The 14169-nt window shown below is 41.5% G+C and overlaps 1 protein-coding gene and 1 pseudogene across 1 annotated transcript in view; one reads left to right on the forward strand and one right to left on the reverse strand.

Moving 5' to 3' along the window:
* The window catches only part of FAM240B (family with sequence similarity 240 member B), a 132261-nt gene that overhangs the window by 95536 nt on the left and 22556 nt on the right, over nt 1-14169 (reverse strand). The window lies entirely within an intron of this gene.
* LOC119231442 (tropomyosin alpha-4 chain-like) lies at nt 10678-11472 on the forward strand (annotated as a pseudogene).

The raw sequence follows: 14169 nt of genomic DNA on the forward strand, positions 1-14169 counted from the left end.
AAAATGGGCAGAAGAGCTAAAAAGAAACTTCTCTGAAGAGGAAATGCAAATGGCCAACAGGCATATGAAAAAATGTTCAACATCACTTGTCATCAGGGAAATGCAAATCAAAACTACCATGAGATACCATCTTACACCAGTGAGAATGGCACATATTAAAAAAACTAGCAACAACAAATGTTGGCGAGGGTGTGGAGAAAAAGGAACTCTTCTGCACTGTTGGTGGGAGTGCAAACTGGTCCAACCACTGTGGAAAGCTGTGTGGAGATTTCTGGACCTACTAAACATAGAGCTTCCATATGATCCAGCAATTCCACTCCTAGGTATTTACCCAAAGGACACAGAAACATCAATTCCAAAGAACACCTGCACCCCTATGTTTATAGCAGCACTGTTTACAATAGCTAAGCTTTGGAAACAACCCACATGCCCAAAAATAGATGACTGGATCAAGAAGATGTGGTTCATATATACCATGGAATATTACTCAGCATTCAAAAAAGATAAACACATGCAATTTGCAGCAACATGGATGGCACTGGAAGGGATCATGCTCAGCGAAATAAGCCAAAAAGAAAAAGAAAAATACCGGATGGTCTCACTCATAGCAGGAATCTAGAAAACTTAAATAAGGGACCAGGAAAATGAATAACTATAAGAAAGTGAAAATCAAAATCAACAAAAAACTATGAACCAGAGACACTTTTAGGGGGGCAGGGGCGGGAGGGGAGGGATTGGGGTCAGAATGGGGGCGCTGCAATTGTATGGGGAATATAACAATAAAATTTATTATCTAATAAAAAAAAAAAATACAACTAAGCCCAGTACACTAAGGTGTTAGGGCATACCAACCTGGCGGGGTGGGGGGGCAGAGGGGGTCGCAGTGGGGAAGTGGAGACAAAGAAATTATTGACACCCACAATGGCAGATCTCTCCCATCCAGCAGTATACAAGCCAATTTTTTTGTCAGAAAACACAACATAGCTGGCAACAGTGGCCTCCCAGGTCTCGAATACCACACACACTTTGCCAGCAAAGAGGTAGAGGGCTCTACATGCAACAAGAAAAGCGAGCTCTTAACAGATTACAAAGTTAACACAAATGTTCCCTTTAGGATTTCCCTCTTATTTGCCACCCCAGGGTGGGTAACACCTACCTGTGGAAGCCATTACCCAGTTACCCAAGGTGTTATTTGTAGATCAGCCTCCAGGCTGCATCCCCCAGGGCCACCCAGTACATGTGGGGAGATTTTACTGCCCATTGCCATACCCAGTTCATAGTTTGTCATTGGTCCAACCCAGGCTGGGCTGGCAATAAAATGTTGCCCTGTCAGCAGAACCCAGGCTTTCATAGTAGGTCTGAAATCTGTATTTGCAGTTGGACGGGAGAAGAGACAGCAACACCTCTGCAGGAGCCAGGCTGCCTTGACTACTCCTCTTGTTTAGTGTAAGCAGCACATCCCATATGGTACAAGTGCATCTAGGATGGCCTCTCCCCTGGGCCAAATCACCTCCCACCTGCCCATGGCACAGTGTAGGGCTATGCCGCTGTCCCTGTGGAAACACAGTGAATGCCCACTGCCAGCCTTTCCACGTGAAGGCAAACTGGTCTTGACTCTGATGCGATAGCATTGGAAAGGAAAGTGTTAGCTAGATCAGCTACAAAGTGATATGTGCCCAGCTTGGAGCTCAACGACCCATCAGGTATGCCACTGAAGGCACTGCTGCATGCAAGGGGGAAACCGCTTTATTTAACTCACAGTAATCTACAGTCATATGCCAAGAATTATCGAGCTTCTTCACCAGCCACATGGGTGAATTGTAGGAACTGTGGGCAGCATGCACAATGCCACTTTCTCTCAGCTTTGCTATTGTGACGGTAATCTCTTTGTGGCCACCTGGCAATCATAACTGTTTAGAATTGTTCACTCGCCTAGGGACTGGCAGTTGTAAGGGAGGATTCTCAGCATGTCCAAGCAAAACTGTCTTCACCACACATACCCTAAAACAAAATTCTCTGGCTTTGGCTTGCAGCCACAAGTTATGTGGCATCCATCCCCAGGATGCACTTTATACTCCTTTGGGAGTAATCTTCCCAACCCTTAGGAGTAGTCTTGTTGCTCTCACCTGGACATTCTGGCCCCGATAGCCATCAATGTAACAAGCAGCCCCTGAAACTTCTCTGCATTCCCATATAACAGAGTATACTCTGCCCCATAGCTACTAAGACCAAAACGCTTTACACATTGGTTGGGGACCAGTAGACAGCTAACCCCACGTGTGGTCTCTGGGCCCTGCCCATCCCCTGTGCAAAGGTCCCTTATCCCTCATCCTATTCAAAAGTAAACAGGGACTCCCCCTGGACTGGAGATGGCAGCAAATGATCCCCCAGGTACAGGGCACGTGCCTGGAGCCTGGAGTCTGGAATCCCCACATTTCCTCCTTAGCGAAGTCCTGATTCTCATGGGAGTAAATTGCTGGTCTTCTCACAATAGTCTCCATTAAGTCTAATAAATATGCATTGGGCGACACACGTATTTTAGCACAATCTGCACCTGCTTTCTCTAGACTCATCCACATCTGGGTATGTGTGACTTGAAAAGGTTCTGTGACATGAAGAGGCTTGCCTTTTTTGCTTTCTTTTCAGTTGTTCAACAATTACCCATATTCACTTCTGAGAGCACTGCTTCTCGGCTTCACCCAAGCTAGCTATGCTTGTCTTTAAATCATCTATTCAGCGTCTCACAAAGGGTACCAGAATTGCCATAAGGGGCCCAAATGAGGATGAAAGGGCATTTTACAGTACCAAATCCCTCATCCCAGCATTAAAATGCTCATTGTCAGGGCCATGAGTGTTTACATTAAACAGCCTGCCACATTCCCAGCTCACAGGTGCCTGAGCAAGCTCAGCATGTTTGTCATTTACTCTGGGTTTCTGGCACATCTCCCACATCAAGCACATATAGCGGCCATTAACCATCCCAACAGAGTATGACCACCCTGGCCATATCATTGGCTGTTCAGCAGCCTCTATGGCGGTGATGGATGCAGGGTCACCAAAGTCAGTTTCTCCATCTCCTGTGCTGTGCAAATAATTCTGCCCACCCCCAGGTCCCATAAACATAGCAGCCAGGCTGCCAAAGTGTCTTCTGGTTTTTGACGGAACTATTTACCCAAGCCCACTGTTTTGTTTGGGTGTATGGCCTAAATGTAGTGAAGTTCATCATCTGTGGAGTCCCCGTAGTCTGACACCCCCCGCCTCCATGGGGCCATGGGCTGCCGGTGCTTCATCTTCTTTGTCACCACTGGGTAAGCCCGGAGCAAAGTGCCAGCCTCCTCCTCTCCAGGGAAGGTAGTCTGGCATATCTGGAGTGGTGGGTCGGTCTCTCTGGATCTCTTCCTCCAAAAACCTCAAACATTTTCACAGGGCCTGTGTCTCATCCAGCAGTTGCCAGACCTTGGATTCCTCTTCACATGCACTTTCATAGAGCTGTGAGAAACACCCATACGACAGGCCCTGCCACCTCATGGGCACTATATGTGTGTAAGTTTTCTTCTATTCTGCACAGGGCCTGTTCCCACTGCAATGGGGATCCATCTACCTCTGGCCATTCATGGGGAGGTGCTCACTGGGAGAGGAGGCTGGCCACTGAGTACCATCTGCTTGTGGCCGGGCATCCCTCAATCCCTCCCCAGGTCTCAGAGGACTCCATTGCCATGTGCATTGAACTATCCTGCCAACTACAATTCTTGTACAACTATCCCAGGTGGGGAGGTTTCATTGTCAGTTCTCACAGACAAAAGGAGAATTTGGGGGCCTTTAGTGGATTTTACAGGCCTTTAATGCTGAAACAGAGCATTATATACAAAGGCAGGCAGAGAGAGAGAGAAAATGAGACTGAGAGGCAGAATAACAGAACAAAACTGATACATTGTTGTAAATGCAAATTCCATCTGTTGTACACGGATGTCCAAAAGGTGGAAAACATAACATTTCCAGGTTATAGGCTGTCTGTTGTTTGGAAGGTGAAAAAGAGTCAGATTAATTCATTTTCCTTTATATATATATATATATATATATATATATATAGAGAGAGAGAGAGAGAGAGAGACAGAGAGAGATGTATTAACATATAACAATCACATGTAATTATAGTAATATATAATTATATATATATGCACACATGTATGCACCTGTATATATATCTATATATAATTATATATTACTATATATTATATATTACTGTATATATAACTATACACACACACACACACATATATGCACCAAATGTGAGAGATGGCAAGAGCAATGTAATGATATTAGGATATTGTAACACCTCACTTGTAACTGGTCAGATCAACACACAAAAAAAATACCATTAAATCAAAAGCTGGATCAGATAGGCTTAATAGACATCTACAGAACATTCTACCCCCAATACAACATCATATACATTTTTCTCAAGTGCACATGGAACATTCTCAAGACTGGATCATATGTTGGAACACAAGTCAATTGCCCACAAACTAATGAAGATTGAAACCATAAAAAGTATTCTTTCTGATCAAAATGTTATAACAAAAAAAAAATCAACTAAACAAAAAAAATCAACTTAAAAAAAGAGAAAACGTCAAACACATGGCAATTAAACAACATGCTATCAATAATCATTGGGTTAAAGAGGAAATTAAAGCAGAAATTTAAAAATACCTGGAGTCTAATAAAAATGAGGACACAATTTAAGGTATTTATGGATGCAGCAAAAGTGGTACTAAGAAGGAAGTTCATTGCAATACAGGCCTATAATAACAAATAGCCCAAGTAAACAACTTAACATTAAAACTAAAACTTCTTGAAAATAGAAAACAAAGCCAAAAATTAATAGAAGGGAATAATAACATTAAAATGAAGATAAACAACAATAGATATAAAATATTATGAAAAAAGTTTCATAAAATTAAGAGTTGGTTCTTTGAGTAAATCAACAAAATCAATAAACATTTAGCTAGACTAACAAAAAAGAAGAGATAAAGCTTTAATAAATAGAATTAAAAATGAAAAAGACTATAGCTATAGATACCACTAAATTACAAATGATGATAAGAGAGTTCTTTGAACAAGTATGTCAACAAATATGATAATCCTGAAAAATGGATAAAATTTTAGAAAAATTTAATTTACCACCATAAACCATGGTGGTAATAGAACCATGGAAAAACAGCAATCTTGCATATATTGATCATAACTATAGAAATTAAAATAGATATAAAAACCTTTGCAAAAACAAAGTCTAAGACAAGAAAGATTTACAAGTGAATTTTTATCAAAATTTAAAGAACTTATCCCCATTTTACTCAAATTACTCCAAAAAAATAAAATTGAAGAAGGAATACACCCTAACACATTCTATGATGCCAATGTTATTTTAATACTAAAACCAGAGAAGAACATCATAAAAAAATAAAAAACTACAGACCAGTGCCTGTAGACACAAAATTTCTCAGCAAAATAGTAGCAATTTGAAATCAACAATATATTACAAGGATCATATATCATGATTAAGTGGGATTTTTTCCAAGGATGCAAGAATGGTTAAATATTTATAAATTAATTAATCTAATAAATTACACTAACAAAAGAAAGAGTAATAAACATATGTAGAAAAAAACATTTCATAAGATATAGTATCTCCTTATGACAAAAACTCCTGACAAGATATGGATAGAAGGAATCTACACCACATCTTCTTGATGCAGTCATCTGTTTTAGGGCATTTAGTTGTTTCCATATTGTAAATAGTGCTTCAAAAAACACAGTGCTGCAGGTTTCCTTTCAGATTAATGTTTTTGTGTCCTTTGGGTAGATTCCTAGGAGTGGAATTGCTGGGTTATACAGTAGCTCCATTTTCAGTAGTTTGAGGGTCCTCCACGCAGCTTTCACAGTGGTTGGACCAGTTTGCATTTCCACCAGCAAAGTAAGAGGGTTCCCTTTTTCCCACACAAGAAACTATGGTGATGGTTCACAGGTGACTTGGAGGTGGGTGGGGATTTGAAGGGGGCTACAACTGAGAGGAGTAATCAAACACTGTACAATACTGAACAATGATGTAAAAAGATGTGTGTGTGTATTAAAAAAAAAGGAAGCTACCTCAAAATAATAAAGGGCATATATCACAAACCTTTAGCCAATATAATATTTAATGGTGGAAAACCAAAAGCTTTCCCTTTAAGATCAAGAACAAGGCAAGAAGGCCAGTGTCACAACTTTTGTTTAATAATAGAAGCTTCAGCTAGAGGAATTAGACAGCAACAAGAAACAAAATGAATCCAGAAGGAAAAACAAGAAGTGAAACTATCATTATTTGCAGGAGATATATATATATATATATATATATATATATATATATATATATAGCTCCCTAAATATTCCACCAGAAAACTTCTAGAGACATTAAATAAAATAAAGTGGCAGGCTATAAACTTAACAGTCAAAAATGTTATATTTTATATACACAAAATGAGCAAGAAGAAAATAAAATTAAGAAAATTCCATTTACATTCCCTTCAAAATTAATTAAATAGTAGTTATTGACGAATGAGGTAAAGGATTTATACAATGAAAACTGTAAGGCACTATTACAAGACAGAAGAAGACATAAAGAGATGGAAATATTTTCCGTGTTCATGGAGGGGGAGAATTAATATAATCAAATTCACTATATTACCAAAAGCCATATATAGACTTAACATAATCCCTATTAAAATTCCAATGATATTCTTCAAAGAAATAGAACAAACCATAAAAGTCCCCAAATAGCTGAAGCAATGCTGAGGAAAAAATAAGAAAATAGAGGCACCGGTCATTTGATTTTAATCTATATTATAAAGCAAAAGTAATTAAAATAATATAGTATTGAAAGAAAAATAGATGGGTTATAAACAAAAATAGATACATGGAAGAGAATCGAAAGTTCAAAAATAAATCCACACGTATATCAATACCTAATTTATGAAAAAGGAGCCATGACCATAAAATAAGAGTCCCATTAACAAAAGGTGCTGGGAAAACTAGATGGACAGACATAAAAGAATGAAATTGGATCACTGTCTAATTCCATACACAAAAATAAACTCAAAATGGATTAAAGACTTAGATAAAATAGTTGCAACAAAATAAAGACAAGTAAACATTGGGGAATACATTTCATGACAGCATTCATAGAGACTTTGGGGATACAACCCCAAAGGATATTAAAGCAAAGACAAACAAATGGAACTGCATCTAATTAAAAGGCTATTTCACATCAAAAGAAACTATTAAGACTAAAGAGACAACCTACTTAATGGTTGAAGATATTTGCATATCACATATCCAATAAGAGGTTAATATCAAAGGTATACAAAAAACCCATTCAACCTAACAGCAACAAAACCTAATTAAAAATGAGTAGAGAGCCTCCCCTGGTGGAGCAGTGGTTGAGCGCTGGGTTGCGAAGCTGCCGGCAGCCTCTGCAGCGCTGGTTCCATCCCCAGCTGCTCCCGGCCACCGGAGGAGGGTCCCACATGGCGCAGACCCCTCCTGCCGCCCGCTGCTCCCCTCAGCAGTGTACTTCAGTCCTTCTGCCTGCTCTGCTCCCTGCTCTGGCTTCGGTGAATTCTCTCACCCTCCCGTTCTTCTGACTGTACCCAGTGCTTGTATAAATAAATAAATAAATATTTGAGGGGAAAAAGAAATGAGTAGATACAAAAAAAAACCTTTCCAAAGAGGAATATAGATGGCCAACACACATGAAAAACTGTTCATCACCACTGCTAATAAGGGATATCTTATTAGAACAATAAGATATCATCTCACACCTTGGAGAACAGCTTATATCAAAAAGACTCCTAAGAATAAGAATTGGCAAGGATGTGGAGAAAGAGAAACCTTTTTACACTGTTAGTGGTGTTGTAGAGCAGCCCCGATACAAAACGGGGTGCCTGACTGTGGGTCCTCACCCTCGCGCTTAAAAGGACTTATCAATGCTCTACTGCAGGCACACGCGAAAGGTTAATAAAAGGTTTATTTACAAGGGAAGGGCAAATGAGGAAATGTACAGCTCAGGGAGAAAAGTGGGAGACAAAGTTTTAAATGAGTCCTACCTGATCCGCCAATCAGGAATCCCAAATGGCACTCTGAGAGCTGGCCCTGAGCCAGGAGCCGTGAAGCCAGGAGGCAGTGATAGCAAGCCACCCCAAGGCCCACGTGTTTGGTTTTTATACCCAACCTGGCTTCTTAACTCCACCCTCAGGTCCCAGCCACCTTCCCTTTGGTGGTGACGGGATTTGTCTTTCCCAATGTCTTGATGGCTTTAGTCTGGACTGGGAGTGGAGTCCACAAAGCCTGTATGGGATTAGCTCAGGACATCATTTCTCCCTAACAGTGGGAATATAAATTGGTTCAGCCATTTTAAAGTGCTCTGAACTTTTCTTAAAAACCGAAGAAATACTCTATGATTCAGCAACCCCACTTTGGGTATCTATCATTAATAGATACAAATCATTAATTTGAAAAATTATATGTTGCACAATAAAAAAAAAAATTCTGAACTATGAACGCAAACTAAGTGCCCACTGATAGAGTGTTATAGGGCAGCCCCAATATTGAACGGGTTCCTGGCTGTGGGTCCTCACCCACGTGCTTAAAAGGGACTTATTAATACTCCACTACAGGCACACACAAAAGGGTAATAAAAGGTTTATTTACAAGGGAAAAAGGAAATAAGGAAAATGTACAACTCAGGGAGAAAATAGGGAAATAAAGTCTTTAATGCGTCCTACCCTATCCAACGACCTGGAAACCCAAAGGCACTCTCAGAGCTGGCTGAAGAACGCTGTGAGCTGGCAGAGAGCCAAAATGGGAGAACCCTCCAAAGCCCACATGTCTGGCTTTGTACCAAGCTGGCTGCTTAACCCCACCCTCAGGTCCCAGCCACCTTCCCTTCGGTGGTGATGGGATTTGGAGTTCCCAGTGTCTTTGGCTTTGGCCTGGGGTGGGGGTGGAGTCCACAAAGCCTGTATGGAATTAGCTTTAGGACATCCTTTTCCCCCTAACAAGAGGACTGGATAAGGAATACAAAGGAATACTATTCAATTTTAAGGAAAGATGAAATGTTGCCATTTGCAACAAAATGGTAGGAACTCAGGAGTATTATGTAAAGTGAAGTAAGTAAGAAAGATAAAGACAAAATAGTAGACTATTTCACATAGGTGATGTTAACTAAATTGTGTACCCCTCTTCTGGTCCTGAAACAGGGCTACAGGAGTGCTAAAGCTGGCCAAAGGGCAGTGCCCAATAGTGGACAGGTCACTGTCCGTGGGTTTTCACCCACATGCACAATTGCAAGGTCACTCAGTCTCAGAGAACAGAAACAATAGGGTTTATTTAACAAACAAAGGAAAGAAAGCATTTCTAAGGCCACAAGTGGACAGCTATCTCACCCCACATAGCATCCACAGTGTCCAGAAGTCCCAAACAAAAGGCCGCTCATCCAAGATGGTGCTGTTCCATCAACAAGGGCCTGGAGCTCATGCACACTGGCAAGCAGTGGGACAGGATCCAACTCACCACAGCTGGAGGTGCTCACAGGTGGGACCACTGAGATGACACCACAGCCAACAATCTCAATGTCAGGATGGACAGCACCAGACACTGGACAAGGCAGCAATGAAGAGAGCAGCACCAGGAGGTGGTGCTGAATGATCTGGAGCAAACAGTTCTCAAAGGTGACCAAGACACAGAGTGTTCTCTTCTTCTGATACAGGGCAGCAAAAGGCACTAAAACTGGCCAAGGACACTGCCCAAATAATTTACCAGTCACTGTCTGAGTTCTTCACCTGCGCGCACAATTACAAGACTACTCAGGCTCATAGAACAACAATAATGGGATTTATTTAACAAACCAGGGAAAAACAAAGAGTTATTTAGGCCAAAAATGGCCTTTACCTCACCCGAAGATGGTGTCTTCCCGCCACCAAGGACGCGGAGCTCCTGTCCCCGGAGCTGCCCACAGCACTAGGCAGCTGAATGACCTAACAAATGGCCACATTCATGCATCTCAGCAAGGTGCCTGGCTTCAGGTCTTGGCCTTCTCTGCCAGGCTGTAACAGCAGCAAAACCAGAAACAGTTATAGTCGCTCAGCTACTTGCAAAGCCTCCAAACTTTTCCTCTCTGAGGTTGGCTGCTGGAGGCCTCTCCACATTCAGAGGACCACGACAGCCTTCTGGAAGATCATCACAGTGGGGGCTGAGATAGCTGACCCAAAAAACGCTGAATCCCAAATGCTGAATGCTCTAACGCTGAATTCCTGAGACTGAATAATCTACGGCTCTGTCTGTCCATCTGCAGACCCTTGTATTTCTTATCAGTTGCTCCACCCCCAAATGCAATACTTTTTTAGCATTTTCCCTGGGGCTAACTATCCTCACCAGCAACCACCTCCAGAGGGCGCTACCTGTAACAATCATTTGGCTTCAGCTACCAGTTAGAGATAGGAAATAGAAAACTTAATACTTAATTCAGGGAATCAACTAACTTACCAGTCTCATGCCCCATTTATCAGATCACACTTGTACAAAGCAACACACCCAGGGTTGATAAATAAGGATATTGGCTGCGGCTCTCACAAGAGCAGAGCCATGCTCCCTGTGTTTCCCACACTACCTGTCACCCACTGTGTGAATCCTGCACTCTATTGTGAGGCCCAGACCCTCAACTCCATGCAGGAGATGGAATGCAAGATGCAGGCCCTGCAGCAGCAAGCTGACCATGTGGAGGACCGTACTCAGGGCCTGCAACGAGAGCTGGACCATGAGGCAGCACAAGAAAGCAGATGGGGATGTGGCATCTCTCAATCCAGGCATCCAGCTAGTAGAGGAGGAGTTTAACAGGACTCAAAGGGACTGTCCACAGCCGTGCAGAAGAGAGAGGAGGCAAAAAACATCTGCTGATCAAAGTGACCGAAAAAGAAGATGTTAGAAAATTAGGTCATGAAAGGTGAGAAGATGGAGATTGAGGAGAAGCAGCTAAGAAGCCCAGCACATTGCCCAGGAAGCTGACAAGGTAGCTCTTAAGCTGATCATCCTGGAGAGTGCACTGGAGAGGGCAAAGGGGTGTGCTGAGGTCTGAACTCAAATGTGGTGGCCTGGAGGGACTCAAGAATATCACTAACAACCAGAAATCACTCAGGGTAGCATCTGAACAGTATTCTGCAAAGTTGGGTAAATATGAAGAAATTAAACTCTGCCTGACAAACTGAGAGGCTGAGACCCATGCTGAATTTGCAGAGAACAGCTGCAAAACTGGAAAAGACAACTGATAACCTGGAAGAAAAACACGACTAGGCCAAAGAAGAGAATGGGGTTTACATTAGACACTGGATCAGATACTAAAAGAACTTAACTGTATATAACCAAAACAGAAGAGTCTTCTTCCAACAGTGTCACAGCCTGACAGAGAGCTGATGAAGTTCTTTGCTATTAATGAAGACTTGGAGTCTAAATGGATTTGCCATGGGAGGAGGCTGGGGAGAGTGCAATCGAGAGCAGCTCTGCCTCTCACTCTTCCCACCCAAGCTTTTATTAAAGATATGAACAAAGGAACAAGAAAATAGCATATGGTTGTGTTTATGCTTATACAAATCAGTAAGTTACTGCTGAAACAATTTTTCTGGTTAATAGGGAACATGCATACAAGCCAGCACGTCTCCAGAGAACAGGAGTCAATTCTGGAAAGAAATTCTGTTTGCAGAACTTCTAATGAAACTCCGTGTACAGAGTAAACAGGTATTCTCAGAAGACTTCAACTCTCCTTAGGGTGACAGGCTGCCAACACATCAGAAACTCCAGAACTCTGTGTCTCTCTTCTCTTGTAAGAAGTTTCTTTTGTTATTGAATCTTCACTTTGCTGGAAATGTGAAGAAAATTATGAATACATGACCAAATATTTTCTATCAGAGATACTTTGGTTACCAGTTAAATCTATTCCCTTTCTTTTTTTCAACGGCACCAGCTTTTTCAACTCTATTTTTTTTTAAGATTTATTTTTATTTATAGAAGAACTGGGGTACACGCCAGAAGCACGGGAGTGTGAGAGAATTCACCAGAGACAGAGCAGGGAGCAGAACAGGCAGACGACCAAAAACACTGCTGAGGGATGCAGCCGGTGAGACAGGATAGGTCTGCTGCACCATGTGGGTAACTCCCTGGCTGGCCCGGAATCGAACCTGCGCTGCAGAGGCTGCAGACAGCTTCACGGTCCTGTGGTCGACCCGCTGCACCACCAGGGGGGGCCCTCAACTATATTTTTAATCCTTAATTGCATTTATTCCCAAGGAAAGCAGGGCATTTCATATTGAGCATAGCCCCATAAAACTACTGGCATTTGATTCCTGGGAAAATAGACAATCTTGCACTCCTAAAATGCAAATGTCAATATCTAGTCATAGGTCAACTTAAAATACTGAAGAATACAACCTTCTGCACTGTTTGGTCACATCACAGGAGACCAGGGACCATCACAATAAAGTGGCCGGGAAGATTCCATTCAGAGAAAAAAAAAAGTCGGAGGGCTTACTGTGTGAGATCAGGAACCACAAATTAACCTACCATCTTGGTTCTTTTCCACACTCCACCACACAGAACTAACACCCTCTGAGCAGTCAGCATGAGAATGCTTGGGAAATGGTAGTCATCATAATCACCTGGATATTTTCACAGAAGATCCTTGACATCATGCTCTTCTACATGCTTCTTTCCTTCTAAAGCAGCAGGCATTTTATTCCAATAATGGCCCATGTGTGTCTGCTCTGAGGACGTCCACTCAGCGGGAATGAGTATGGAGAATTTAGTCCCACATCACAAAGATTGTCAACTGTCAGGAATTAAGCAAGAATGTTTTTCTATTAACAGATATTGGGCAGCAGGGGCCTCTCTGGCAGCAGAGTATGGCAAACTGAAGATTTATCTCATTCTTTAAATCCTTCTTTGGGACCAAGTTAATAAATGAACAAGAAACCCCTGATTAAACTGGATATGGAGTAATTTGTAGACAAGGCTTCCCCAGTTAATATCTCAACACTGAAACATTCCACATCTCCCAGCTGTGTGGAGGCCAACTCAAGTTTACAAGTGACTAAAAATCACCCTGCTTAGCCTACTTGAAACTTCTGCCCCTTACACACCCTTTTATTAAGCATCCTACTACCCAGGAGATACACTAGCAAACTGTGCAGTTGAATAAAATCTGTACTTTTATTTAGATTCTTGCACTTGTATCATATGTAATAGTATCACTTTTCCTACATATTTGTCAAATAAAGTTCAGTCAAATAAAGTTTTGTAGTTTAACATAAACTACCAAAAAAGATTTCATTTACTTTCATCTCTGTGCTTACCAAATGATATACCCTAAAATAATAGGAGATTGACCAAATATTTTCTTGACCAATATATCATTTCTCCAAAAGCGAGTCTGCTTTTCAATGCCAATGTGGTGCTTATGACAAAAAAAATAAAATCTTATCAGTCCAACTACAAAACCTGCAGTTCAAGCAGAGCAGGAACAACCCTGGTTTGCAATGCTGTGCATTGTGAAAAGACAGGATGCTTAGACTACATGCATTCAAATGTGTTGAGATGATGGTCTTGCCATATAACTACTCATGAAAGAATGAAACAATCACTAAAGTAAGAGAAAATCAAGTCCAAAAAAGTATGTAGGAGTCAATATCCACCACACACACACACACACACATACAGAGAGAGAGAGAGAGAGAGAGAGAGAGAGAGAGAGAGAGAGAGAGAAAGAGAGAGAGAGAGAGAGAGAGAGAGAGAGAGAGAGAAAGAGAGAGAGAGAAGATACATATACTTGGGAAATCTCATGTATATCCAAGGTCCTAAAAAACTGGGGCCCGATTATATCATATTCAGCTGTAATAGGCAGGACAAAATCTAACACCATCAAGCTGAAGGAAGCAAAAAGATGCAGGATATAGGCTGCCACTCAATAAAAAAGGTTTGACAGGTCAGAGCAGGTTTGGCTACTAGGATTTACAGACTCATGTAACACATAGCTTAGACTAGTGACATTTATTGCTTTTCCACAGAATTCAAGTTATTCATCCATCTTTA

This window comes from Talpa occidentalis, unplaced genomic scaffold (assembly GCF_014898055.3).
Source record: "Talpa occidentalis isolate TD23 unplaced genomic scaffold, MPIMG_talOcc4v2.1 talOcc4.7, whole genome shotgun sequence".
Classification (NCBI taxonomy): Eukaryota; Metazoa; Chordata; class Mammalia; order Eulipotyphla; family Talpidae; genus Talpa; species Talpa occidentalis.